This window comes from Pelodiscus sinensis, chromosome 15 (genome assembly GCF_052426305.1).
Source record: "Pelodiscus sinensis isolate ZL-2025 chromosome 15, ASM5242630v1, whole genome shotgun sequence".
NCBI classification, from domain to species: domain Eukaryota; kingdom Metazoa; phylum Chordata; order Testudines; family Trionychidae; genus Pelodiscus; species Pelodiscus sinensis.
In genome coordinates, this window is record NC_143066.1 from 912228 (window position 1) to 935931 (window position 23704).

The following is a 23704-nucleotide window of genomic DNA, read 5'->3' on the forward strand; positions in this document are numbered from 1 at the left end:
AAACTGGGCGGGCGGGGCCAGGCTGGGAGGGGAAGCTGGGTGGGCGGGGCCGTGCTGGGAGGAGAAACTGGGCGGGCGGGGCCAAGCTGGGAGGGGAAGCTGGGCGGGCGGGGCCGGACTCGGGAGGAGAAGCGGGGCGGGCGGGGCCGCACTCGGGAGGAGAAACTGGGCGGGCGGGGCCAGGCTGGGAGGGGAAGCTGGGTGGGCGGGGCCGTGCTGGGAGGAGAAACTGGGCGGGCGGGGCTTAGCTGGGAGGAGAAGCTGGGCGGGCGGGGCCGGGTTCGGGAGGGGAAGCTGGGCGGGCGGGGCCTGGCTGGGAGGGGAAGCGGGGCGGGCGGGGCCGGACTCGGGAGGAGAAACTGGGCGGGCGGGGCCTGGCTGTGAGGAGAAACTGGGCGGGCGGGGCCAAGCTGGGAGGGGAAGCTGGGCGGGCGGGGCCGGACTCGGGAGGAGAAGCGGGGCGGGCGGGGCCGCACTCGGGAGGAGAAACTGGGCGGGCGGGGCCAGGCTGGGAGGGGAAGCTGGGTGGGCGGGGCCGTGCTGGGAGGAGAAACTGGGCGGGCGGGGCCAAGCTGGGAGGGGAAGCTGGGCGGGCGGGGCCGGACTCGGGAGGAGAAGCGGGGCGGGCGGGGCCGCACTCGGGAGGAGAAACTGGGCGGGCGGGGCCAGGCTGGGAGGGGAAGCTGGGTGGGCGGGGCCGTGCTGGGAGGAGAAACTGGGCGGGCGGGGCCAAGCTGGGAGGGGAAGCTGGGCGGGCGGGGCCGAGCTCGGAGGCAGAAGCTGGGCGGGCGGGGCCGGGTTCGGGAGGGGAAGCTGGGCGGGCGGGGCCTGGCTGGGAGGAGAAACTGGGCGGGCGGGGCCGTGCTGGGAGGAGAAACTGGGCGGGCGGGGCCTGGCTGGGAGGAGAAACTGGGCGGGCGGGGCCAAGCTGGGAGGGGAAGCTGGGCGGGCGGGGCCGAGCTCGCTAGCAGAAGCTGGGCGGGCGGGGCCGGGTTCGGGAGGGGAAGCTGGGCGGGCGGGGCCAAGCTAGGAGGAGAAACTGGGCGGGCGGGGCCTCGCTCGGGATGGGAAGCTGGGCGGGCGGGGCCAAGCTCGGGAGGAGAAACTGGGCGGGCGGGGCCGGACTCGGGAGGGGAAGCGGGGCGGGCGGGGCCTGGCTTGGAGGGGAAGCTGGGCGGGCGGGGCCGGGCTCGCTAGGAGAAGCTTGGCGGGCGGGGCCGGGTTCGGGAGGAGAAACTGGGCGGGCGGGGCCAAGCTGGGAGGGGAACATGGGCGGGCGGGTCCGGGATCGGGAGGGGAAGCTGGGCGTGCGGGGCCAAGCTGGGAGGAGAAACTGGGCGGGCGGGGCCTGGCTGGGAGGGGAACATGGGCGGGCGGGGCCGGGATCGGGAGGGGAAGCTGGGCGGGCGGAGCCAAGCTGGGTGGAGAAACTGGCGGGCGGGGCCTGGCTGGGAGGGGAACATGGGCGGGCGGGGCCGGATTCGGGAGGGGAAGCTGGGCGGGCGGGGCCTCGCTCGGGAGGAGAAACTGGGCGGGCGGGGCCAAGCTGGGAGGGGAAGCGGGGCGGGCGGGGCCGGGCTCGGGAGGAGAAACTGGGCGGGCGGGGCCGGACTCGGGAGGAGAAACTGGGCGGGCGGGGCCTGGCTGGGAGGGGAAGCGGAGCGGGCGGGGCCGGGCTCGGGAGGAGAAACTGGGCGGGCGGGGCCTGGCTGGGAGGGGAAGCTGGGCGGGCGGGGCCAAGCTGGGAGGGGAAGCTGGGCGGGCGGGGCCGGACTCGGGAGGAGAAGCGGGGCGGGCGGGGCCGCACTCGGGAGAAGAAACTGGGCGGGCGGGGCCAGGCTGGGAGGGGAAGCTGGGTGGGCGGGGCCGTGCTGGGAGGAGAAACTGGTAGGGCGGGGCCGTGCTGGGAGGAGAAACTGGGCTGGCGGGGCTAAGCTGGGAGGAGAAGCTGGGCGGGCGGGGCCGGGTTCGGGAGGGGAAGCAGGGCGGGCGGGGCCTGGCTGGGAGGGGAAGCGGGGCGGGCGGGGCCAAGCTGGGAGGAGAAACTGGGCGGGCGGGGCCAAGCTGGGAGGAGAAACTGGGCGGGCGGGGCCTGGCTGGGAGGAGAAACTGGGCGGGCGGGGCCAAGCTGGGAGGGGAAGCTGGGCGGGCGGGGCCTGGCTGGGAGGAGAAACTGGGCGGGCGGGGCCAAGCTGGGAGGAGAAACTGGGCGGGCGGGGCCTGGCTGGGAGGGGAACATAGGCGGGCGGGGCCGGATTCGGGAGGGGAACCTGGGCGGGCGGGGCCTCGCTCGGGAGGAGAAACTGGGCGGGCGGGGCCTCGCTCGGGAGGAGAAACTGGGCGGGCGGGGCCAAGCTGGGAGGCGAAGCGGGGCGGGCGGGGCCGGGCTCGGGAGGAGAAACTGGGCGGGCGGGGCCGGACTCGGGAGGAGAAACTGGGCGTGCGGGGCCTGGCTGGGAGGGGAAGCGGAGCGGGCGGGGCCGCACTCGGGAGGAGAAACTGGGCGGGCGGGGCCAGGCTGGGAGGGGAAGCTGGGTGGGCGGGGCCGTGCTGGGAGGAGAAACTGGGCGGGCGGGGCCGTGCTGGGAGGAGAAACTGGGCGGGCGGGGTAAGCTGGGAGGAGAAGCTGGGCGGGCGGGGCCGGGTTCGGGAGGGGAAGCTGGGCGGGCGGGGCCTGGCTGGGAGGGGAAGCGGGGCGGGCGGGGCCGGACTCGGGAGGAGAAACTGCGCGGGCGGGGCCTGGCTGGGAGGAGAAACTGGGCGGGCGGGGCCAAGCTGGGAGGGGAAGCTGGGCGGGCGGGGCCGAGCTCGCTAGCAGAAGCTGGGCGGGCGGGGCCGGGTTCGGGAGGGGAAGCTGGGCGGGCGGGGCCAAGCTGGGAGGGGAAGCTGGGCGGGCGGGGCCTCGCTCGGGAGGAGAAGCGGGGCGGGCGGGGCCGCACTCGGGAGGAGAAACTGGGCGGGCGGGGCCAGGCTGGGAGGGGAAGCTGGGTGGGCGGGGCCGTGCTGGGAGGAGAAACTGGGCGGGCGGGGCCGTGCTGGGAGGAGAAACTGGGCGGGCGGGGCTTAGCTGGGAGGAGAAGCTGGGCGGGCGGGGCCGGGGGGGGAGGGGGGGGGGGGGGGAAGCTGGGCGGGCGGGGCCTGGCTGGGAGGGGAAGCGGGGCGGGCGGGGCCGGACTCGGGAGGAGAAACTGGGCGGGCGGGGCCTGGCTGTGAGGAGAAACTGGGCGGGCGGGGCCAAGCTGGGAGGGGAAGCTGGGCGGGCGGGGCCGAGCTCGCTAGCAGAAGCTGGGCGGGCGGGGCCGGGTTCGGGAGGGGAAGCTGGGCGGGCGGGGCCAAGCTGGGAGGAGAAACTGGGCGGGCGGGGCCTCGCTCGGGATGGGAAGCTGGGCGGGCGGGGCCAAGCTCGGGAGGAGAAACTGGGCGGCCGGGGCAGGACTCGGGAGGGGAAGCGGGGCGGGCGGGGCCTGGCTTGGAGGGGAAGCTGGGCGGGCGGGGCCGGGTTCGGGAGGAGAAACTGGGCGGGCGGGGCCAAGTTGGGAGGGGAACATGGGCGGGCGGGGCCGGGATCGGGAGGGGAAGCTGGGCGGGCGGGGCCAAGCTGGGAGGAGAAACTGGGCGGGCGGGGCCTGGCTGGGAGGGGAACATGGGCGGGCGGGGCCGGGATCGGGAGGGGAAGCTGGGCGGGCGGGGCCAAGCTGGGAGGAGAAACTGGGCGGGCGGGGCCTGACTGGGAGGGGAACATGGGCGGGCAGGGCCGGATTCCGGGGGGGAAGCTGGGCGGGCGGGGCCTCGCTCGGGCGGAGAAACTGGGCGGGCGGGGCCTCGCTCGGGAGGGGAAGCTGGGCGGGCGGGGCCTGGCTGGGAGGAGAAACTGGGCGGGCGGGGCCTCGCTCGGGAGGGGAAGCTGGGCGGGCGGGGCCTGGCTGGGAGGAGAAACTGGGCGGGCGGGGCCAAGCTGGGAGGGGAAGCTGGGCGGGCGGGGCCGAGCTCGCTAGCAGAAGCTGGGCGGGCGGGGCCGGGTTCGGGAGGGGAAGCTGGGCGGGCGGGGCCAAGCTGGGAGGAGAAACTGGCCGGGCGGGGCCTCGCTCGGGATGGGAAGCTGGGCGGGCGGGGCCAAGCTCGGGAGGAGAAACTGGGCGGGCGGGGCCGGACTCGGGAGGGGAAGCGGGGCGGGCGGGGCCTGGCTTGGAGGGGAAGCTGGGCGGGCGGGGCCGGGCTCGCTAGGAGAAGCTTGGCGGGCGGGGCCGGGTTCGGGAGGAGAAACTGGGCGGGCGGGGCCAAGTTGGGAGGGGAACATGGGCGGGCGGGGCCGGGATCGGGAGGGGAAGCTGGGCGGGCGGGGCCAAGCTGGGAGGAGAAACTGGGCGGGCGGGGCCTGGCTGGGAGGGGAACATGGGCGGGCGGGGCCGGGATCGGGAGGGGAAGCTGGGCGGGCGGGGCCAAGCTGGGAGGAGAAACTGGGCGGGCGGGGCCTGACTGGGAGGGGAACATGGGCGGGCAGGGCCGGATTCGGGAGGGGAAGCTGGGCGGGCGGGGCCTCGCTCGGGAGGAGAAACTGGGCGGGCGGGGCCTCGCTCGGGAGAGGAAGCTGGGCGGGCGGGGCCAAGCTGGGATGAGAAACTGGGCGGCCGGGGCCGGACTCGGGAGGAGAAACTGGGCGGGCGGGGCCGGGTTCGGGAGGGGAAACTGGGCGGGCGGGGCCTCGCTCGGGAGGAGAACCTGGGCGGGCGGGGCCGGACTCGGGAGGGGAAGCTGGGCGGGCGGGGCCAAGCTGGGAGGGGAAGCTGGGCGGGCGGGGCCGGCTCGGGAGGAGAAGCTGGGGGGGCGGGGCCGGACTCGGGAGGAGAAACTGGGCGGGCGGGGCCAGGCTGGGAGGAGAAACTGGGCGGGCGGGGCCGTGCTGGGAGGAGAAGCTGGGCGGGCGGGGCTAAGCTGGGAGGAGAAGCTGGGCGGGCGGGGTCGGGTTCGGGAGGGGAAGCTGGGCGGGCGGGGCCTGGCTGGGAGGGGAAGCTGGGCGGGCGGGGCCGGGTTCGGGAGGAGAAACTGGGCGGGCGGGGCCAAGTTGGGAGGGGAACATGGGCGGGCGGGGCCGGGATCGGGAGGGGAAGCTGGGCGGGCGGGGCCAAGCTGGGAGGAGAAACTGGGCGGGCGGGGCCTGGCTGGGAGGGGAACATGGGCGGGCGGGGCCGGGATCGGGAGGGGAAGCTGGGCGGGCGGGGCCAAGCTGGGAGGAGAAACTGGGCGGGCGGGGCCTGACTGGGAGGGGAACATGGGCGGGCAGGGCCGGATTCGGGAGGGGAAGCTGGGCGGGCGGGGCCTCGCTCGGGCGGAGAAACTGGGCGGGCGGGGCCTCGCTCGGGAGGGGAAGCTGGGCGGGCGGGGCCTGGCTGGGAGGAGAAACTGGGCGGGCGGGGCCTCGCTCGGGAGGGGAAGCTGGGCGGGCGGGGCCTGGCTGGGAGGAGAAACTGGGCGGGCGGGGCCAAGCTGGGAGGGGAAGCTGGGCGGGCGGGGCCGAGCTCGCTAGCAGAAGCTGGGCGGGCGGGGCCGGGTTCGGGAGGGGAAGCTGGGCGGGCGGGGCCAAGCTGGGAGGAGAAACTGGCCGGGCGGGGCCTCGCTCGGGATGGGAAGCTGGGCGGGCGGGGCCAAGCTCGGGAGGAGAAACTGGGCGGGCGGGGCCGGACTCGGGAGGGGAAGCGGGGCGGGCGGGGCCTGGCTTGGAGGGGAAGCTGGGCGGGCGGGGCCGGGCTCGCTAGGAGAAGCTTGGCGGGCGGGGCCGGGTTCGGGAGGAGAAACTGGGCGGGCGGGGCCAAGTTGGGAGGGGAACATGGGCGGGCGGGGCCGGGATCGGGAGGGGAAGCTGGGCGGGCGGGGCCAAGCTGGGAGGAGAAACTGGGCGGGCGGGGCCTGGCTGGGAGGGGAACATGGGCGGGCGGGGCCGGGATCGGGAGGGGAAGCTGGGCGGGCGGGGCCAAGCTGGGAGGAGAAACTGGGCGGGCGGGGCCTGACTGGGAGGGGAACATGGGCGGGCAGGGCCGGATTCGGGAGGGGAAGCTGGGCGGGCGGGGCCTCGCTCGGGAGGAGAAACTGGGCGGGCGGGGCCTCGCTCGGGAGAGGAAGCTGGGCGGGCGGGGCCAAGCTGGGATGAGAAACTGGGCGGCCGGGGCCGGACTCGGGAGGAGAAACTGGGCGGGCGGGGCCGGGTTCGGGAGGGGAAACTGGGCGGGCGGGGCCTCGCTCGGGAGGAGAACCTGGGCGGGCGGGGCCGGACTCGGGAGGGGAAGCTGGGCGGGCGGGGCCAAGCTGGGAGGGGAAGCTGGGCGGGCGGGGCCGGACTCGGGAGGAGAAGCGGGGGGGGCGGGGCCGGACTCGGGAGGAGAAACTGGGCGGGCGGGGCCAGGCTGGGAGGAGAAACTGGGCGGGCGGGGCCGTGCTGGGAGGAGAAGCTGGGCGGGCGGGGCTAAGCTGGGAGGAGAAGCTGGGCGGGCGGGGTCGGGTTCGGGAGGGGAAGCTGGGCGGGCGGGGCCTGGCTGGGAGGGGAAGCGGGGCGGGCGGGGCCTCGCTCGGGAGGAGAAACTGGGCGGGCGGGGCCTCGCTCGGGAGGGGAAGCTGGGCGGGCGGGGCCAAGCTGGGATGAGAAACTGGGCGGCCGGGGCCGGACTCGGGAGGAGAAACTGGGCGGGCGGGGCCGGACTCGGGAGGAAAAGCGGGGCGGGCGGGGCCGGACTCGGGAGGAGAAACTGGGCGGGCGGGGCCAGGCTGGGAGGGGAAGCGGGGCGGGCGGGGCCGGACTCGGGAGGAGAAACTGGGCGGGCGGGGCCTGGCTGGGAGGGGAAGCGGGGCGGGCGGGGCCGAGCTCGCTAGGAGAAGCTTGGCGGGCGGGGCTGGGTACGGGAGGGGAAGCTGGGCGGGCGGGGCCAAGCTGGGAGGAGAAACTGGGCGGGCGGGGCCTCGCTCGGGATGGGAAGCTGGGCGGGCGGGGCCAGGCTGGGAGGGGAAGCGGGGCGGGCGGGGCCTCGCTCGGGAGGAGAAACTGGGCGGGCGGGGCTAAGCTGGGAGGAGAAGCTGGGCGGGCGGGGCCGGGTTCGGGAGGGGAAGCTGGGCGGGCGGGGCCTGGCTGGGAGGGGAAGCGGGGCGGGCGGGGCCGAACTCGGGAGGAGAAACTGGGCGGGCGGGGCCTGGCTGGGAGGGGAAGCGGGGCGGGCGGGGCCGAGCTCGCTAGGAGAAGCTTGGCGGGCGGGGCCGGGTTCGGGAGGGGAAGCTGGGCGGGCGGGGCCAAGCTGGGAGGAGAAACTGGGCGGGCGGGGCCTCGCTCGGGATGGGAAGCGGGGCGGGCGGGGCCAAGCTGGGAGGGGAAGCGGGGCGGGCGGGGCCGAGCTCTGGAGGAGAAACTGGGCGGGCGGGGCCAAGCTGGGAGGGGAAGCTGGGCGGGCGGGGCCGAGCTCGGGAGGAGAAACTGGGCGGGCGGGGCCTGGCTGGGAGGGGAAGCGGAGCGGGCGGGGACGGGCTCGGGAGGAGAAACTGGGCGGGCGGGGCCTGGCTGGGAGGGGAAGCTGGGCGGGCGGGGCCAAGCTGGGAGGGGAAGCTGGGCGGGCGGGGCCGGACTCGGGAGGAGAAGCGGGGCGGGCGGGGCCGCACTCGGGAGGAGAAACTGGGCGGGCGGGGCCAGGCTGGGAGGGGAAGCTGGGTGGGCGGGGTCGTGCTGGGAGGAGAAACTGGGCGGGCGGGGCCAAGCTGGGAGGGGAAGCTGGGCGGGCGGGGCCGAGCTCGCTAGCAGAAGCTGGGCGGGCGGGGCCGGGTTCGGGAGGGGAAGCTGGGCGGGCGGGGCCTGACTGGGAGGAGAAACTGGGCGGGCGGGGCCTCGCTCGGGAGGAGAAACTGGGCGGGCGGGGCCAAGCTGGGAGGGGAAGCGGGGCGGGCGGGGCCGGGCTCGGGAGGAGAAACTGGGCGGGCGGGGCCGGACTCGGGAGGAGAAACTGGGCGGGCGGGGCCTGGCTGGGAGGAGAAGCGGAGCGGGCGGGGCCGCACTCGGGAGGAGAAACTGGGCGGGCGGGGCCTGGCTGGGAGGGGAAGCTGGGCGGGCGGGGCCAAGCTGGGAGGGGAAGCTGGGCGGGCGGGGCCGGACTCGGGAGGAGAAGCGGGGCGGGCGGGGCCGCACTCGGGAGGAGAAACTGGGCGGGCGGGGCCAGGCTGGGAGGGGAAGCTGGGTGGGCGGGGCCGTGCTGGGAGGAGAAACTGGGCGGGCGGGGCCAAGCTGGGAGGGGAAGCTGGGCGGGCGGGGCCGAGCTCGCTAGCAGAAGCTGGGCGGGCGGGGCCGGGTTCGGGAGGGGAAGCTGGGCGGGCGGGGCCTGGCTGGGAGGAGAAACTGGGCGGGCGGGGCCAAGCTGGGAGGAGAAACTGGGCGGGCGGGGCCTGGCTGGGAGGGGAACATAGGCGGGCGGGGCCGGCTTCGGGAGGAGAAACTGGGCGGGCGGGGCCTCGCTCGGGAGGGGAAGCTGGGCGGGCGGGGCCAAGCTGGGATGAGAAACTGGGCGGGCGGGGCCTCGCTCGGGAGGAGAAACTGGGCGGGCGGGGCCAAGCTGGGAGGAGAAGCTGGGCGGGCGGGGCCGGGTTCGGGAGGGTAAGCTGGGCGGGCGGGGCCTCGCTCGGGAGGAGAAACTGGGCGGGCGGGGCCGGACTCGGGAGGGGAAGCTGGGCGGGCGGGGCCAAGGTGGGAGGAGAAGCTGGGCGGGCGGGGCCAAGCTCGGGATGGGAAGCTGGGCGGGCGGGGCCTCGCTCGGGAGGAGAAACTGGGCGGGCGGGGCCTCGCTCGGGAGGAGAAACTGGGCGGGCGGGGCCTCGCTCGGGAGGGGAAGCTGGGCGGGCGCGGCCAAGCTGGGATGAGAAACTGGGCGGGCGGGGCCTCGCTCGGGAGGAGAAACTGGGCGGGCGGGGCCAAGCTGGGAGGAGAAGCTGGGCGGGCGGGGCCGGGTTCGGGAGGGTAAGCTGGGCGGGCGGGGCCTCGCTCGGGAGGAGAAACTGGGCGGGCGGGGCCGGACTCGGGAGGGGAAGCTGGGCGGGCGGGGCCAAGGTGGGAGGAGAAGCTGGGCGGGCGGGGCCAAGCTCGGGATGGGAAGCTGGGCGGGCGGGGCCAAGCTCGGGAGGAGAAACTGGGCGGGCGGGGCCTCGCTCGGGATGGGAAGCTGGGCGGGCGGGGCCAAGCTCGGGAGGAGAAACTGGGCGGGCGGGGCCGGACTCGGGAGGGGAAGCTGGGCGGGCGGGGCCAAGCTGGGAGGAGAAACTGGGTGGCGGGGCCGGGGTCGGGAGGGGAAGCTGGGCGGGCGGGGCCTCGCTCGGGAGGAGAAACTGGGCGGGCGGGGCCAAGCTGGGAGGGGAAGCTGGGCGGGCGGGGCCTCGCTCGGGAGGAGAAACTGGGCGGGCGGGGCCTCGCTCGGGAGGAGAAACTAGGCGGGCGGGGCCTCGCTCGGGAGGGGAAGCTGGGCGGGCGGGGCCAAGCTGGGATGAGAAACTGGGCGGGCGGGGCCTCGCTCGGGAGGAGAAACTGGGCGGGCGGGGCCAAGCTGGGAGGAGAAGCTGGGCGGGCGGGGCCGGGTTCGGGAGGGGAAGCTGGGCGGGCGGGGCCTCGCTCGGGAGGAGAAACTGGGCGGGCGGGGCCGGACTCGGGAGGGGAAGCTGGGCGGGCGGGGCCAAGCTGGGAGGAGAAGCTGGGCGGGCAGGGCCTGATTCGGAAGGGGAAGCTGGGCGGGCGGGGCCTCGCTCGGGAGGAGAAACTGGGCGGGCGGGGCCTCGCTCGGGAGGGGAAGCTGGGCGGGCGGGGCCAGGCTGGGATGAGAAACTGGGCGGCCGGGGCCGGACTCGGGAGGAGAAACTGGGCGGGCGGGGCCGGGTTCGGGAGGGGAAACTGGGCGGCGGGGCCGGGCTCGGGAGGAGAACCTGGGCGGGCGGGGCTGGAGTCGGGAGGGGAAGCTGGCCGGGCGGGGCCGAGCTCGCTTGCAGAAGCTAGGCGGGCGGGGCCGGGTTCGGGAGGAGAAACTGGGCGGGCGGGGCCGGACTCGGGAGGAGAAGCTGGGCGGGCGGGGCCAAGCTGGGAGGGGAAGCTGGGCGGGCGGGGCCGGACTCGGGAGGAGAAGCGGGGCGGGCGGGGCCGGACTCGGGAGGAGAAACTGGGCGGGCGGGGCCAGGCTGGGAGGGGAAGCTGGGTGGGCGGGGCCGTGCTGGGAGGAGAAACTGGGCGGGCGGGTCTAAGCTGGGAGGAGAAGCTGGGCGGGCGGGGCCGGGTTCGGGAGGGGAAGCTGGGCGGGCGGGGCCGGACTCGGGAGGGGAAGCTGGGCGGGCGGGGCCAAGCTGGGAGGAGAAACTGGGTGGCGGGGCCGGGGTCGGGAGGGGAAGCTGGGCGGGCGGGGCCTCGCTCGGGAGGAGAAACTGGGCGGGCGGAGCCAAGCTGGGAGGGGAAGCTGGGCGGGCGGGGCCTCGCTCGGGAGGAGAAACTGGGCGGGCGGGGCCTCGCTCGGGAGGAGAAACTAGGCGGGCGGGGCCTCGCTCGGGAGGGGAAGCTGGGCGGGCGGGGCCAAGCTGGGATGAGAAACTGGGCGGGCGGGGCCTCGCTCGGGAGGAGAAACTGGGCGGGCGGGGCCAAGCTGGGAGGAGAAGCTGGGCGGGCGGGGCCGGGTTCGGGAGGGGAAGCTGGGCGGGCGGGGCCTCGCTCGGGAGGAGAAACTGGGCGGGCGGGGCCGGACTCGGGAGGGGAAGCTGGGCGGGCGGGGCCAAGCTGGGAGGAGAAGCTGGGCGGGCAGGGCCTGATTCGGAAGGGGAAGCTGGGCGGGCGGGGCCTCGCTCGGGAGGAGAAACTGGGCGGGCGGGGCCTCGCTCGGGAGGGGAAGCTGGGCGGGCGGGGCCAGGCTGGGATGAGAAACTGGGCGGCCGGGGCCGGACTCGGGAGGAGAAACTGGGCGGGCGGGGCCGGGTTCGGGAGGGGAAACTGGGCGGGCGGGGCCGGGCTCGGGAGGAGAACCTGGGCGGGCGGGGCTGGAGTCGGGAGGGGAAGCTGGCCGGGCGGGGCCGAGCTCGCTTGCAGAAGCTAGGCGGGCGGGGCCGGGTTCGGGAGGAGAAACTGGGCGGGCGGGGCCGGACTCGGGAGGAGAAGCTGGGCGGGCGGGGCCAAGCTGGGAGGGGAAGCTGGGCGGGCGGGGCCGGACTCGGGAGGAGAAGCGGGGCGGGCGGGGCCGGACTCGGGAGGAGAAACTGGGCGGGCGGGGCCAGGCTGGGAGGGGAAGCTGGGTGGGCGGGGCCGTGCTGGGAGGAGAAACTGGGCGGGCGGGTCTAAGCTGGGAGGAGAAGCTGGGCGGGCGGGGCCGGGTTCGGGAGGGGAAGCTGGGCGGGCGGGGCCTTGCTGGGAGGGGAAGCGGGGCGGGCGGGGCCGGACTCGGGAGGAGAAACTGGGCGGGCGGGGCGTGGCTGGGAGGGGAAGCGGGGCGGGCGGGGCCGAGCTCGCTAGGAGAAGCTTGGCGGGCGGGGCCGGGTTCGGGAGGGGAAGCTGGGCGGGCGGGGCCAAGCTGGGAGGAGAAACTGGGCGGGCGGGGCCTCGCTCGGGATGGGAAGCGGGGCGGGCGGGGCCAAGCTGGGAGGGGAAGCGGGGCGGGCGGGGCCGAGCTCGGGAGGAGAAACTGGGCGGGCGGGGCCAAGCTGGGAGGGGAAGCTGGGCGGGCGGGGCCGAGCTCGCTAGCAGAAGCTGGGCGGGCGGGGCCGGGTTCGGGAGGGGAAGCTGGGCGGGCGGGGCCAAGCTGGGAGGAGAAACTGGCCGGGCGGGGCCTCGCTCGGGATGGGAAGCTGGGCGGGAGGGGCCAAGCTCGGGAGGAGAAACTGGGCGGGCGGGGCCGGACTCGGGAGGAGGAAATGGGCGGGCGGGGCGTGGCTGGGAGGGGAAGCGGGGCGGGGGGGGCCGAGCTCGCTAGGAGAAGCTTGGCGGGCGGGGCCGGGTTCGGGAGGGGAAGCTGGGCGGGCGGGGCCGGACTCGGGAGGAGAAGCGGGGCGGGCGGGGCCGGACTCGGGAGGAGAAACTGGGCGGGCGGGGCCAGGCTGGGAGGGGAAGCTGGGTGGGCGGGGCCGTGCTGGGAGGAGAAACTGGGCGGGCGGGTCTAAGCTGGGAGGAGAAGCTGGGCGGGCGGGGCCGGGTTCGGGAGGGGAAGCTGGGCGGGCGGGGCCTTGCTGGGAGGGGAAGCGGGGCGGGCGGGGCCGGACTCGGGAGGAGAAACTGGGCGGGCGGGGCGTGGCTGGGGAGGGGAAGCGGGGCGGGCGGGGCCGAGCTCGCTAGGAGAAGCTTGGCGGGCGGGGCCGGGTTCGGGAGGGGAAGCTGGGCGGGCGGGGCCAAGCTGGGAGGAGAAACTGGGCGGGCGGGGCCTCGCTCGGGATGGGAAGCGGGGCGGGCGGGGCCAAGCTGGGAGGGGAAGCGGGGCGGGCGGGGCCGAGCTCGGGAGGAGAAACTGGGCGGGCGGGGCCAAGCTGGGAGGGGAAGCTGGGCGGGCGGGGCCGAGCTCGCTAGCAGAATCTGGGCGGGCGGGGCCGGGTTCGGGAGGGGAAGCTGGGCGGGCGGGGCCAAGCTGGGAGGAGAAACTGGCCGGGCGGGGCCTCGCTCGGGATGGGAAGCTGGGCGGGCGGGGCCAAGCTCGGGAGGAGAAACTGGGCGGGCGGGGCCGGACTCGGGAGGAGGAAATGGGCGGGCGGGGCGTGGCTGGGAGGGGAAGCGGGGCGGGGGGGGCCGAGCTCGCTAGGAAAAGCTTGGCGGGCGGGGCCGGGTTCGGGAGGGGAAGCTGGGCGGGCGGGGCCAAGCTGGGAGGAGAAACTGGGCGGGCGGGGCCTCGCTCGGGATGGGAAGCGGGGCGGGCGGGGCCAAGCTGGGAGGGGAAGCGGGGCGGGCGGGGCCGAGCTCGGGAGGAGAAACTGGGCGGGCGGGGCCAAGCTGGGAGGGGAAGCTGGGCGGGCGGGGCCGAGCTCGCTAGCAGAAGCTGGGCGGGCGGGGCCGGGTTCGGGAGGGGAAGCTGGGCGGGCGGGGCCAAGCTGGGAGGAGAAACTGGGCGGGCGGGGCCTCGCTCGGGATGGGAAGCTGGGCGGGCGGGGCCAAGCTCGGGAGGAGAAACTGGGCGGGCGGGGCCGGGTTCGGGAGGGGAAGCTGGGCGGGCGGGGCCAACCTGGGAGGAGAAACTGGGCGGGCGGGGCCTCGATCGGGATGGGAAGCTGGGCGGGCGGGGCCAAGCTCGGGAGGAGAAACTGGGCGGGCGGGGCCGGACTGGGGAGGGGAAGCTGGGCGGGCCGGGCCTAGCTGGGAGGAGAAACTGGGTGGCGGGGCCGGGGTCGGGAGGGGAAGCTGGGCGGGCGGGGCCTCGCTCGGGAGGATAAACTGGGCGGGCGGGGCCAAGCTGGGAGGGGAAGCTGGGCGGGCGGGGCCTCGCTCGGGAGGAGAAACTGGGCGGGCGGGGCCTCGCTCGGGAGGAGAAACTGGGCGGGCGGGGCCTCGCTCGGGAGGGGAAGCTGGGCGGGCGGGGCCAAGCTGGGATGAGAAACTGGGCGGGCGGGGCCTCGCTCGGGAGGAGAAACTGGGCGGGCGGGGCCAAGCTGGGAGGAGAAGCTGGGCGGGCGGGGCCGGGTTCGGGAGGGGAAGCTGGGCGGGCGGGGCCTCACTCGGGAGGAGAAACTGGGCGGGCGGGGCCGGGATCGGGAGGGGAAGCTGGGCGGGCGGGGCCAAGCTGGGAGGAGAAGCTGGGCGGGCAGGGCCGGATTCGGGAGGGGAAGCTGGGCGGGGGGGCCTCGCTCGGGAGGAGAAACTGGGCGGGCGGGGCCAAGCTGGGAGGAAAAACTGGGCGGGCGGGGCCTCGCTCGGGAGGGGAAGCGGGGCGGGCGGGGCCTCGCTCGGGAGGAGAAACTGGGCGGGCGGGGCCAAGCTGGGAGGGGAAGCTGGGCGGGCGGGGCCGAGCTCGCTAGCAGAAGCTGGGCGGGCGGGGCCGGGTTCGGGAGGGGAAGCTGGGCGGGCGGGCCAAGCTGGGAGGAGAAACTGGGCGGGCGGGGCCTCGCTCGGGATGGGAAGCTGGGCGGGCGGGGCCAAGCTCGGGAGGAGAAACTGGGCGGGCGGGGCCGGACTCGGGAGGGGAAGCGGGGGGGCGGGGCCTGGCTTGGAGGGGAAGCTGGGCGGGCGGGGCCGGGCTCGCTAGGAGAAGCTTGGCGGGCGGGGCCGGGTTCGGGAGGAGAAACTGGGCGGGCGGGGCCAAGCTGGGAGGGGAACATGGGCGGGCGGGGCCGGGATCGGGAGGGGAAGCTGGGCGGGCGGGGCCAAGCTGGGAGGAGAAACTGGGCGGGCGGCGCCTGGCTCGGGAGGAGAAACTGGGCGGGCGGGGCCTCGCTCGGGAGGGGAAGCTGGGCGGGCGGGGCAAAGCTGGGAGGAGAAGCTGGGCGGGCGGGGCCGGGTTCGGGAGGGGAAGCTGGGCGGGCGGGGCCTCGCTCGGGAGGAGAAACTGGGCGGGCGTGGCCGGACTCGGGCGGGGCCAAGCTGGGAGGGGAAGCGGGGCGGGCGGGGCCGGGCTCGGGAGGAGAAACTGGGCGGGCGGGGCCGGACTCGGGAGGAGAAGCGGGGCGGGCGGGGCCGCACTCGGGAGGAGAAACTGGGCGGGCGGGGCCAGGCTGGGAGGGGAAGCTGGGTGGGCGGGGCCGTGCTGGGAGGAGAAACTGGGCGGGCGGGGCCGTGCTGGGAGGAGAAACTGGGCGGGCGGGGCTAAGCTGGGAGGAGAAGCTGGGTGGGCGGGGCCGGGTTCGGGAGGGGAAGCTGGGCGGGCGGGGCCTGGCTGGGAGGGGAAGCGGGGCGGGCGGGGCCGGACTCGGGAGGAGAAACTGGGCGGGCGGGGCCTGGCTGGGAGGAGAAACTGGGCGGGCGGGGCCAAGCTGGGAGGGGAAGCTCGGCGGGCGGGGCCGAGCTCGCTAGCAGAAGCTGGGCGGGCGGGGCCGGGTTCGGGAGGGGAAGGTGGGCGGGCGGGGCCAAGCTGGGAGGAGAAACTGGGCGGGCGGGGCCTCGCTCGGGATGGGAAGCTGGGCGGGCGGGGCCAAGCTCGGGAGGAGAAACTGGGCGGGCGGGGCCGGACTCGGGAGGGGAAGCGGGGCGGGCGGGGCCTGGCTTCGAGGGGAAGCTGGGCGGGCGGGGCCGAGCTCGCTAGCAGAAGCTGGGCGGGCGGGGCCGGGTTCGGGAGAGGAAGCTGGGCGGGCGGGGCCAAGCTGGGAGGAGAAACTGGGCGGGCGGGGCCTCGCTCGGGATGGGAAGCTGGGCGGGCGGGGCCAAGCTCGGGAGGAGAAACTGGGCGGGCGGGGCCTCGCTCGGGATGGGAAGCTGGGCGGGCGGGGCCAAGCTCGGGAGGAGAAACTGGGCGGGCGGGGCCGGACTCGGGAGGGGAAGCTGGGCGGGCGGGGCCAAGCTGGGAGGAGAAACTGGGTGGCGGGGCCGGGGTCGGGAGGGGAAGCTGGGCGGGCGGGGCCTCGCTCGGGAGGAGAAACTGGGCGGGCGGGGCCAAGCTGGGAGGGGAAGCTGGGCGGGCGGGGCCTCGCTCGGGAGGAGAAACTGGCCGGGCGGGGCCTCGCTCGGGAGGAGAAACTGGGCGGGCGGGGCCTCGCTCGGGAGGGGAAGCTGGGCGGGCGGGGCAAAGCTGGGAGGAGAAGCTGGGCGGGCGGGGCCGGGTTCGGGAGGGGAAGCTGGGCGGGCGGGGCCTCGCTCGGGAGGAGAAACTGGGCGGGCGGGGCCGGACTCGGGAGGGGAAGCTGGGCGGGCGGGGACAAGCTGGGAGGAGAAGCTGGGCGGGCAGGGCCGGATTCGGGAGGGGAAGCTGGGCGGGCGGGGCCTCGCTCGGGAGGAGAAACTGGGCGGGCGGGGCCGGACTCGGGAGGGGAAGCTGGGCGGGCGGGGCCAAGCTGGGAGGAGAAACTGGGTGGCGGGGCCGGGGTCGGGAGGGGAAGCTGGGCGGGCGGGGCCTCGCTCGGGAGGAGAAACTGGGCGGGCGGGGCCAAGCTGGGAGGGGAAGCTGGGCGGGCGGGGCCTCGCTCGGGAGGAGAAACTGGCCGGGCGGGGCCTCGCTCGGGAGGAGAAACTGGGCGGGCGGGGCCTCGCTCGGGAGGGGAAGCTGGGCGGGCGGGGCAAAGCTGGGAGGAGAAGCTGGGCGGGCGGGGCCGGGTTCGGGAGGGGAAGCTGGGCGGGCGGGGCCTCGCTCGGGAGGAGAAACTGGGCGGGCGGGGCCGGACTCGGGAGGGGAAGCTGGGCGGGCGGGGACAAGCTGGGAGGAGAAGCTGGGCGGGCAGGGCCGGATTCGGGAGGGGAAGCTGGGCGGGCGGGGCCTCGCTCGGGAGGAGAAACTGGGCGGGCGGGGCCTCGCTCGGGAGGGGAAGCTGGGCGGCCGGGGCCAAGCTGGGATGAGAAACTGGGCGGCCGGGGCCGGACTCGGGAGGAGAAACTGGGCGGGCGGGGCCGGGTTCGGGAGGGGAAACTGGGCGGGCGGGGCCTCGCGCGGGAGGAGAAACTGGGCGGGCGGGGCAGGACTCGGGAGGGGAAGCTGGGCGGGCGGGGCCAAGCTGGGAGGGGAAGCTGGGCGGGCGGGGCCGGACTCGGGAGGAGAAGCGGGGCGGGCGGGGCCGGACTCGGGAGGAGAAACTGGGCGGGCGGGGCCAGGCTGGGAGGGGAAGCTGGGTGGTCGGGGCCGTGCTGGGAGGAGAAACTGGGCGGGCGGGGCTAAGCTGGGAGGAGAAGCTGGGCGGGCGGGGCCGGGTTCGGGAGGGGAAGCTGGGCGGGCGGGGCCTGGCTGGGAGGGGAAGCGGGGCGGGCGGGGCCGGACTCGGGAGGAGAAACTGGGCGGGCGGGGCCTGGCTGGGAGGGGAAGCGGGGCGGGCGGGGCCGAGCTCGCTAGGAGAAGCTTGGCGGGCGGGGCCGGGTTCGGGAGGGGAAGCTGGGCGGGCGGGGCCAAGCTGGGAGGAGAAACTGGGCGGGCGGGGCCTCGCTCGGGATGGGAAGCGGGGCGGGCGGGGCCAAGCTGGGAGGGGAAGCGGGGCGGGCGGGGCCGAGCTCGGGAGGAGAAACTGGGCGGGCGGGCCAAGCTGGGAGGGGAAGCTGGGCGGGCGGGGCCGAGCTCGCTAGCAGAAGGTGGGCGGGCGGGGCCGGGTTCGGGAGGGGAAGCTGGGCGGGCGGGGCCAAGCTGGGAGGAGAAACTGGGCGGGCGGGGCCAGGCTGGGAGGAGAAACTGGGCGGGCGGGGCCGTGCTGGGAGGAGAAGCTGGGCGGGCGGGGCTAAGCTGGGAGGAGAAGCTGGGCGGGCGGGGCCGGGTTCGGGAGGGGAAGCTGGGCGGGCGGGGCCTGGCTGGGAGGGGAAGCGGGGCGGACGGGGCCTCGCTCGGGAGGAGAAACTGGGCGGGCGGGGCCTGGCTGGGAGGGGAAGCGGGGCGGGCGGGGCCGAGCTCGCTAGGAGAAGCTTGGCGGGCGGGGCCGGGTTCGGGAGGGGAAGCTGGGCGGGCGGGGCCAAGCTGGAATGAGAAACTGGGCGGGCGGGGCCTCGCTCGGGATGGGAAGCGGGGCGGGCGGGGCCAAGCTGGGAGGGGAAGCGGGGCGGGCGGGGCCGAGCTCGGGAGGAGAAACTGGGCGGGCGGGGCCAAGCTGGGAGGGGAAGCTGGGCGGGCGGGGCCGAGCTCGCTAGCAGAAGCTGGGCGGGCGGGGCCGGGTTCGGGAGGGGAAGCTGGGCGGGCGGGGCCAAGCTGGGAGGAGAAACTGGGCGGGCGGGGCCTCGCTCGGGATGGGAAGCTGGGCGGGCGGGGCCAAGCTCGGGAGGAGAAACTGGGCGGGCGGGGCCGGACTCGGGAGGGGAAGCGGGGCGGGCGGGGCCTGGCTTGGAGGGGAAGCTGGGCGGGCGGGGCCGGGCTCGCTAGGAGAAGCTTGGCGGGCGGGGCCGGGATCGGGAGGGGAAGCTGGGCTGGCGGGTCCAAGCTGGGAGGAGAAACTGGGCGGGCGGGGCCTGGCTGGGAGGGGAACATGGGCGGGCAGGGCCGGATTCGGGAGGGGAAGCTGGGCGGGCGGGGCCTCGCTCGGGAGGAGAAACTGGGCGGGCGGGGCCTCGCTCGGGAGGGGAAGCTGGGCGGGCGGGGCCAAGCTGGGGTGAGAAACTGGGCGGCCGGGGCCGGACTCGGGAGGAGAAACTGGGCGGGCGGGGCCGGGTTCGGGAGGGGAATCTGGGCGGGCGGGGCCTCGCTCGGGAGGAGAAACTGGGCGGGCGGGGCCGGACTCGGGAGGGGAAGCTGGGCGGGCGGGGCCAAGCTGGGAGGGGAAGCTGGGCGGGCGGGGCCGGACTCGGGAGGAGAAGCGGGGCGGGCGGGGCCGGACTCGGGAGGAGAAACTGGGCGGGCGGGGCCAGGCTGGGAGGAGAAACTGGGCGGGCGGGGCCGTGCTGGGAGGAGAAGCTGGGCGGGCGGGGCTAAGCTGGGAGGAGAAGCTGGGCGGGCGGGGCCGGGTTCGGGAGGGGAAGCTGGGCGGGCGGGGCCTGGCTGGGAGGGGAAGCGGGGCGGGCGGGGCCGAGCTCGGGAGGAGAAACTGGGCGGGCGGGGCCTCGCTCGGGATGGGAAGCTGGGCGGGCGGGGCCAAGCTCGGGAGGAGAAACTGGGCGGGCGGGGCCGGACTCGGGAGGGGAAGCTGGGCGGGCGGGGCCAAGCTGGGAGGAGAAACTGGGTGGCGGGGCCGGGGTCGGGAGGGGAAGCTGGGCGGGCGGGGCCTCGCTCCGGAGGAGAAACTGGGCGGGCGGGGCCAAGCTGGGAGGGGAAGCTGGGCGGGCGGGGCCTCGCTCGGGAGGAGAAACGGGGCGGGCGGGGCCTCGCTCGGGAGGAGAAACTGGGCGGGCGGGGCCTCGCTCGGGAGGGGAAGCTGGGCGGGCGGGGCCTCGCTCGGGAGGAGAAACTGGGCGGGCGGGGCCAAGCTGGGAGGGGAAGCTGGGCGGGCGGGGCCTCGCTCGGGAGGAGAAACGGGGCGGGCGGGGCCTCGCTCGGGAGGAGAAACTGGGCGGGCGGGGCCTCGCTCGGGAGGGGAAGCTGGGCGGGCGGGGCCAAGCTGGGATGAGAAACTGGGCGGGCGGGGCCTCGCTCGGGAGGAGAAACTGGGCGGGCGGGGCCAAGCTGGGAGGAGAAGCTGGGCGGGCGGGGCCGGGTTCGGGAGGGGAAGCTGGGCGGGCGGGGCCTCGCTCGGGAGGAGAATCTGGGCGGGCGGGGCCTCGCTCGGGAGGGGAAACTGGGCGGGCGGGGCCGGACTCGGGAGGGGAAGCTGGGCGGGCGGGGCCAAGCTGGGAGGGGAAGCTGGGCGGGCGGGGCCGGACTCGGGAGGAGAAGCGGGGCGGGCGGGGCCGGACTCGGGAGGAGAAACTGGGCGGGCGGGGCCAGGCTGGGAGGAGAAACTGGGCGGGCGGGGCCGTGCTGGGAGGAGAAGCTGGGCGGGCGGGGCTAAGCTGGGAGGAGAAGCTGGGCGGGCGGGGCCGGGTTCGGGAGGGGAAGCTGGGCGGGCGGGGCCTGGCTGGGAGGGGAAGCGGGGCGGGCGGGGCCGAGCTCGGGAGGAGAAACTGGGCGGGCGGGGCCTCGCTCGGGAGGGGAAGCTGGGCGGGCGGGGCCAAGCTCGGGAGGAGAAACTGGGCGGGCGGGGCCGGACTCGGGAGGGGAAGCTGGGCGGGCGGGGCCAAGCTGGGAGGAGAAACTGGGTGGCGGGGCCGGGGTCGGGAGGGGAAGCTGGGCGGGCGGGGCCTCGCTCGGGAGGAGAAACTGGGCGGGCGGGGCCAAGCTGGGAGGGGAAGCTGGGCGGGCGGGGCCTCGCTCGGGAGGAGAAACGGGGCGGGCGGGGCCTCGCTCGGGAGGAGAAACTGGGCGGGCGGGGCCTCGCTCGGGAGGGGAAGCTGGGCGGGCGGGGCCAAGCTGGGATGAGAAACTGGGCGGGCGGGGCCTCGCTCGGGAGGAGAAACTGGGCGGGCGGGGCCAAGCTGGGAGGAGAAGCTGGGCGGGCGGGGCCTCGTTCGGGAGGAGAAGCTGGGCGGGCGGGGCCGGACTCGGGAGGGGAAGCTGGGCGGGCGGGGCCTCGCTCGGGAGGGGAAGCTGGGCGGGCGGGGCCAAGCTGGGATGAGAAACTGGGCGGCCGGGGCCGGACTCGGGAGGAGAAACTGGGCGGGCGGGGCCGGACTCGGGAGGGGAAGCTGGGCGGGCGGGGCCAAGCTGGGAGGGGAAGCTGGGCGGGCGGGGCCGGACTCGGGAGGAGAAGCGGGGCGGGCGGGGCCGGACTCGGGAGGAGAAACTGGGCGGGCGGGGCCAGGCTGGGAGGGGAAGCTGGGTGGTCGGGGCCGTGCTGGGAGGAGAAGCTGGGCGGGCAGGGCCGGATTCGGGAGGGGAAGCTGGGCGGGCGGGGCCTCGCTCGGGAGGAGAAACTGGGCGGGCGGGGCCTCGCTCGGGAGGGGAAGCTGGGCGGGCGGGGCCAAGCTGGGATGAGAAACTGGGCGGCCGGGGCCGGACTCGGGAGGAGAAACTGGGCGGGCGGGGCCGGGTTCGGGAGGGGAAACTGGGCGGGCGGGGCCTCGCTCGGGAGGAGAAACCGGGCGGGCGGGGCCGGACTCGGGAGGGGAAGCTGGGCGGGCGGGGCCAAGCTGGGAGGGGAAGCTGGGCGGGCGGGGCCGGACTCGGGAGGAGAAGCGGGGCGGGCGGGGCCGGACTCGGGAGGAGAAACTGGGCGGGCGGGGCCAGGCTGGGAGGAGAAACTGGGCGGGCGGGGCCGTGCTGGGAGGAGAAGCTGGGCGGGCGGGGCCGGGTTCGGGAGGGGAAGCTGGGCGGGCGGGGCCTGGCTGGGAGGGGAAGCGGGGCGGGCGAGGCCTCGCTCGGGAGGAGAAACTGGGCGGGCGGGGCCTGGCTGGGAGGGGAAGCGGGGCGGCCGGGGCCGGACTCGGGAGGAGAAACTGGGCGGCCGGGGCCGGACTCGGGAGGAGAAACTGGGCGGACGGGGCCGGGTTCGGGAGGGGAAACTGGGCGGGCGGGGCCGGGCTCGGGAGGAGAACCTGGGCGGGCGGGGCTGGAGTCGGGAGGGGAAGCTGGCCGGGCGGGGCCGAGCTCGCTTGCAGAAGCTGGGCGGGCGGGGCCGGGTTCGGGAGGAGAAACTGGGCGGGCGGGGCCGGACTCGGGAGGGGAAGCTGGGCGGGCGGGGCCAAGCTGGGAGGGGAAGCTGGGCGGGCGGGCCGGACTCGGGAGGAGAAGCGGGGCGGGCGGGGCCGGACTCGGGAGGAGAAACTGGGCGGGCGGGGCCTCGCTCGGGAGGGGAAGCTGGGCGGGCGGGGCCAAGCTGGGATGAGAAACTGGGCGGCCGGGGCCGGACTCGGGAGGAGAAACTGGGCGGGCGGGGCCGGGTTCGGGAGGGGAAACTGGGCGGGCGGGGCCTCGCTCGGGAGGAGAAACCGGGCGGGCGGGGCCGGACTCGGGAGGGGAAGCTGGGCGGGCGGGGCCAAGCTGGGAGGGGAAGCTGGGCGGGCGGGGCCTCGCTCGGGAGGAGAAACTGGGCGGGCGGGGCCGGACTCGGGAGGAGAAGCGGGGCGGGCGGGGCCGGACTCGGGAGGAGAAACTGGGCGGGCGGGGCCAGGCTGGGAGGAGAAACTGGGCGGGCGGGGCCGTGCTGGGAGGAGAAGCTGGGCGGGCGGGGCCGGGTTCGGGAGGGGAAGCTGGGCGGGCGGGGCCTGGCTGGGAGGGGAAGCGGGGCGGGCGGGGCCTCGCTCGGGAGGAGAAACTGGGCGGGCGGGGCCTGGCTGGGAGGGGAAGCGGGGCGGCCGGGGCCGGACTCGGGAGGAGAAACTGGGCGGACGGGGCCGGGTTCGGGAGGGGAAACTGGGCGGGCGGGGCCGGGCTCGGGAGGAGAACCTGGGCGGGCGGGGCTGGAGTCGGGAGGGGAAGCTGGCCGGGCGGGGCCGAGCTCGCTTGGAGAAGCTGGGCGGGCGGGGCCGGGTTCGGGAGGAGAAACTGGGCGGGCGGGGCCAGACTCGGGAGGGGAAGCTGGGCGGGCGGGGCCAAGCTGGGAGGGGAAGCTGGGCGGGCGGGGCCGGACTCGGGAGGAGAAGCGGGGCGGGCGGGGCCGGACTCGGGAGGAGAAACTGGGCGGGCGGGGCCAGGCTGGGAGGGGAAGCTGGGTGGTCGGGGCCGTGCTGGGAGGAGAAGCTGGGCGGGCAGGGCCGGATTCGGGAGGGGAAGCTGGGCGGGCGGGGCCAAGCTCGGGAGGAGAAACTGGGCGGGCGGGGCCTCGCTCGGGAGGGGAAGCTGGGCGGGCGGGGCCAAGCTGGGAGGGGAAGCTGGGTGGTCGGGGCCGTGCTGGGAGGAGAAGCTGGGCGGGCAGGGCCGGGTTCGGGAGGGGGAGCTGGGCGGGCGGGGCCTCGCTCGGGAGGAGAAACTGGGCGGGCGGGGCCTCGCTCGGGAGGGGAAGCTGGGCGGGCGGGGCCAAGCTGGGATGAGAAACTGGGCGGCCGGGGCCGGACTCGGGAGGAGAAACTGGGCGGGCGGGGCCGGGTTCGGGAGGGGAAACTGGGCGGGCGGGGCCTCGCTCGGGAGGAGAAACCGGGCGGGCGGGGCCGGACTCGGGAGGGGAAGCTGGGCGGGCGGGGCCAAGCTGGGAGGGGAAGCTGGGCGGGCGGGGCCTCGCTCGGGAGGAGAAACTGGGCGGGCGGGGCCGGACTCGGGAGGAGAAGCGGGGCGGGCGGGGCCGGACTCGGGAGGAGAAACTGGGCGGGCGGGGCCAGGCTGGGAGGAGAAACTGGGCGGGCGGGGCCGTGCTGGGAGGAGAAGCTGGGCGGGCGGGGCCGGGTTCGGGAGGGGAAGCTGGGCGGGCGGGGCCTGGCTGGGAGGGGAAGCGGGGCGGGCGGGGCCTCGCTCGGGAGGAGAAACTGGGCGGGCGGGGCCTGGCTGGGAGGGGAAGCGGGGCGGCCGGGGCCGGACTCGGGAGGAGAAACTGGGCGGACGGGGCCGGGTTCGGGAGGGGAAACTGGGCGGGCGGGGCCGGGCTCGGGAGGAGAACCTGGGCGGGCGGGGCTGGAGTCGGGAGGGGAAGCTGGCCGGGCGGGGCCGAGCTCGCTTGCAGAAGCTGGGCGGGCGGGGCCGGGTTCGGGAGGAGAAACTGGGCGGGCGGGGCCAGACTCGGGAGGGGAAGCTGGGCGGGCGGGGCCAAGCTGGGAGGGGAAGCTGGGCGGGCGGGGCCGGACTCGGGAGGAGAAGCGGGGCGGGCGGGGCCGGACTCGGGAGGAGAAACTGGGCGGGCGGGGCCAGGCTGGGAGGGGAAGCTGGGTGGTCGGGGCCGTGCTGGGAGGAGAAGCTGGGCGGGCAGGGCCGGATTCGGGAGGGGAAGCTGGGCGGGCGGGGCCAAGCTCGGGAGGAGAAACTGGGCGGGCGGGGCCTCGCTCGGGAGGGGAAGCTGGGCGGGCGGGGCCAAGCTGGGATGAGAAACTGGGCGGCCGGGGCCGGACTCGGGAGGAGAAACTGGGCGGGCGGGGCCGGGTTCGGGAGGGGAAACTGGGCGGGCGGGGCCAAGCTGGGAGGAGAAGCTGGGCGGGCGGGGCCGGGTTCGGGAGGGTAAGCTGGGCGGGCGGGGCCTCGCTCGGGAGGAGAAACTGGGCGGGCGGGGCCGGACTCGGGAGGGGAAGCTGGGCGGGCGGGGCCAA